This window comes from Gossypium raimondii, chromosome 4 (genome assembly GCF_025698545.1).
Source record: "Gossypium raimondii isolate GPD5lz chromosome 4, ASM2569854v1, whole genome shotgun sequence".
Taxonomy (NCBI): Eukaryota; Viridiplantae; Streptophyta; class Magnoliopsida; order Malvales; family Malvaceae; genus Gossypium; species Gossypium raimondii.
The window spans coordinates 11,061,392-11,065,622 of record NC_068568.1 but is presented as its reverse complement, the minus strand read 5'-3'; the positions used below and the strand labels follow the sequence as shown (position 1 = coordinate 11,065,622).

The window sequence follows — 4,231 nt, the reverse complement described above, 5'->3', positions numbered from 1 at the left end:
TTTGTTGTTTGATCATGTATGGTCTTTGTTTTGACCATTTGTAGTTTTCCAAAGATTCAGGGTACAAGTATGCACATTTTTTGGTCTTGTCTAATCGTACAAGTATGGGTAACTAAGGTCGTGGATCCCACATTAGGGGGAAGTTTCGACCAAAGTTGTTTCTTTGGATAACGTAAACAAGTAGGGAACGTGTGGCGCGTCAACCTTTGTCCTTTAGAAGCCCTTCCCCCGCACCTCTTCAAAAACAAAAATACAGCCACCCTTCTAGATTCACAACAAATGTCCTATTAATTATTAAATTAATTAAACCCCATCATTGGTTTTTCATTTTGCTTATATTCACCCCCTTCTGATTGCCTCTTCACCAATTTATATTTGCCAAAATACCTCACTCTAAACACAGGGGAAGATGAATAAGTTCCTGGCTTTCCTGCTCATGTTGTTGCTTGTAATCTCAACATCCCAGGCCGCAAGGCCACTTTCCGCTCAATCTGTTCAACAAAGTAACAATCTGTTCTCTCATCCTCATGAGCCTTATACTTATTGCTGATGGTTTCTTTTTCAGTCCACTAATGGGTTTATCTTTATGTAATTTGTAGGATATTCCAAGATTTTTGCCACTCTTGGAGTAGTTTGCAAATGTTGCGATGGAAGTGGAGGTGAATGCTCCAGTACTTGGACCCAATCCTGCTCTCAGCCTCACCTCAAGTGCCTACCTTGGAAACTACATTAGGATTTTTGCTCCAACATAACATTTTTCTCTTTTTTCTAATCTTTTTTGTTCTATGTGCATATATATATAGAGAGAGAGAGAGTTATTGAAACTTAAGGGTTGATTTGATTTATTCTTTAAGCTTACAACATTGATAAATATGTTCTTGTACCCAAAATCTTCACGTACACTACGATATTGACAAGTTTTGTACTTGAAAGTCCTTTGAGTTGAGGCTTCCGCAACTGAGTTGCTAAACCAATTACAATTCCAATATTTAATGCATGTAATCTTATGCTTTATTTTTTAATATAAAAATAAACAATTATAATATTTAATACAAATTTTACATGTTGTCTTTCATGTTTTTCTTTTGAAATATAAAATTATATACCTATTTTAGTTATTTTACATGAAATATTAATTTTAAACATAAAATTTCAAGGTCAGTAGTCTAAAAAATTATCATATGCTTTATTTTTAATATTTTAGTATACCTTATAGGACACTTATCAATTATTTAATTCTATTTGTGTTGACAATTTAATTCTACTTGTAAAATTTAAAAACTAGCAGATATTCTTGCAAACTTTAATCCCTATAAGATCTTTACATTTGCAATTTTTTTAAATTATCTTTTATTTCACTATGAGAAGCTTATATATTATTTATAATATTAAAATTTAATATTTTATACTCAAAATTTTTACCGTTGTATCAAGACAATCTTTGAAAAAAGAAATTGAAATTGGACTACGGTTCAACTCCAACCCTTTACAATATTTCTAGCTTTACCCCTAAATACCGATGCAATATTTTAATGAAAGAGTGATGAAGAAGTCGTGCATGGAGGATTTACTTCTCATTCTAGATTTTGGCCCTTTCCCTATACCAGAAGGATATATTTAAAACAGAAGACTTTTGTGTAGGTCATTGACTCTGTCAATAAAAATGTCCTTTTTTGAAAATTAACTTACCGTTGAAAATTTTAAATTAATTAAAAATTAATATTTTCAATTAACCTTTTATATATTTGATAATAATCCAATAGAATTTTGTATAAAAAATTGTGAAAAATGAGAAGTAAATAAAAGATATTTATCATTTAATGGAAAATATTTTCAATTAATTAATTTTATTTATTTTATTTTAATATTATATTATCTTATAAAAACTTTACTTTTAGGGGATGTTTGGTTCGTTGAACTTAGATTACGTTCCGTAATAGGATTATAGGAATGTAAGATTATGGGTGGAATGTGAGATTACTTTATTCGGTTCATTTGGTTGGAATGTAAGATTCAAGTGTTTGGTTGACAGAATGTAAGATTACCTAGAAACACATTTTACTCAATTGTCCTTGTTATAGAATTTGTTTTTAACAAGTTTAGCCCCTATAATATTTTTTAGTCTCATTCTCTATAAATTTATGATAAATTATTATTTTCACACCCCAAAATTAGGCCTAGGAATTTTGAGGGTAAAATGGAAATTTTGTCACGGATTAGGTTAAGAAACTTGAATTGCGGTAACCCAAAATTGTTTTCGTCTATGGCTTTTTGAAAATCAAGTCAATTTTTGAAAATAATGTTAAAATACTTTCAAATGTTAAAATAAGGATTGTTTTGTAAAAGGGCTTCAATTTAGGAGTAGTTAAAAAGCAATTTTACCAAAGTTTTAAAAATATCTTATTTTTTCTCCTCCAATTTTACCAAAGTTTCAACTAGAAGCTCATTTTTCTTCCATCGAAGGTAACAGTTCGATTCCTTATTAGTTTTTAATGTTACCTAATCTTTTAAATAGAGTTTTTAGTCATTAAATCACATGTTTCAAATAAAAGCTGAAAATTGGGTCGTTTATGGAGGATTTCAAGATTTTGGGTAAAAACATAGTTTCAAAGTGTTTTTCAATTAGTTTTGATGTGATTAAATGGTTTCTAAACTTACTTTGAAGTTTCATTAAAAATTTCTAAGGATTTAATGGATTTTCGTGAAAATTGTCATAACATATCGAAAAATTTTGATACCATGAATTGGGTAGTTTTGTGTAGTTTAAAGGTTGAGAATCTGTCGTAGGTAAATACTTAGATGAATGAAATTCATTTTAGGAAAAATATTAAGTATAGACCAAGATATTTGAATTTCAAGTTTGGTATGTTGAAGGTTTCGATTACAAGAGAATTTAGCTTAGGCTTGTGTTTTGATTGTTTGAAGTGAGTCTTTGGCTGATTGTTGATTGTGTTGTTGTGTGATTTGCCTTGTTGAAGCTTTGAAATCGTTAGGACCTTCAACGAGTAAAGATAAAGGTAAGGAAAAGCTAGTTTAAATGTTTAGCTATTAGGCGAAAACGTGAACGGTGAGTGTTTAGAATTGCTACTTGTGGACACGATTCATTACATTAATTGAGAATTTAGAAGTAGCCTAAACTCCTACTCTAAATTTCGAGTGTATGCTTTCTCGTACTCTTGATTTAATTTGGGAAACATGTGCTAGTGTGATTGTGAAAATGTGAAGTAAGACGAGATGCTATGGCATATTTTATGTGTTCATGATTATCGTTGTTAAAGTGTAAATGTAGGCATGTTATACATGCTAAATGACAGAGATAATATTGTGTTTATAATGTGGCATTTACAGTGAATAAGTGCAGTGAACGGTAAGTAAATGTGTGTGTTAATAACAAATATTTTGCCTTGTGATCTTTGAGACCGTTGGATATAGTTGGCATGCCATAGGATTGTAATTACTTATCTTTGTGTTTTTGGGCATTAAGGCCCTAAGACTGGTTGGAAAGATAAGGGAATGTGAGCTAAGCTCCATTTAACGTGACATGTTTGGTGTGTTGGAAAGTGTTAGCTTTTTGCTTCACTTTTTGAGATATGTTCAACTCTATGAGTGTTTTGGTATGTTGGAGATTCGTGTATTTGATGAGTCATGAGAGAGCCCACTTTTATGTTTCATAGTTCAAGTGTCAAATTATCTTTAAATATCTTTATGAGTATTGTGATATATGCTTAAATGATATGTGATTATTATGTAAAGAAATCAATAGATAATGCATGAATAATTAACATGACACTAGGGTTGAAATGTTGTAATTGTGTTATATGGTTGTTTCGATAAATGCATGATGACATGTTTGTGTGGTAGTTATTCTGATCATTCGCTGAGCTTGTAAAGCTCACCCACTCCTTTTTAAACCATTGCATATTAGTTGTGTTCCGATGTGAGTGGTGTGGTGTTAAGGGAGTGATCTAAGAGAGACTTTTATATTATTCGTAGGTGTTTATTCATTCATTCATGATTTGGGGAAATAAAGACAATGTGGTAGAAATGTTGCATGATATTGCCATGATGTTTTGGATATTTTATAGCTTATTTGTTCTTAGGAATTATAGGCTTGGACCTTGGTATGTTGATTCTTGTTCGGGCATGTTTTTGATGTTTTGAACTATTATTTTGGTCGTTTTGACATTGGTTTAAAGAGGTAAATGATACATGTTGATTAGATATTTGTTGG

The 4,231-nt window shown here is 30.7% G+C and overlaps 1 long non-coding RNA gene across 1 annotated transcript; it reads left to right on the top strand.

Annotated features, from left to right (window-relative positions):
* Positions 1-259: 259 nt before the first annotated feature.
* LOC105778799 (uncharacterized) lies at positions 260-1,002 on the top strand. The gene is made up of 2 exons (XR_001128885.2): positions 260-503; positions 600-1,002. It is a non-coding gene; the product is annotated as an uncharacterized LOC105778799 (long non-coding RNA).
* The last annotated feature ends 3,229 nt before the right edge of the window (positions 1,003-4,231 follow it).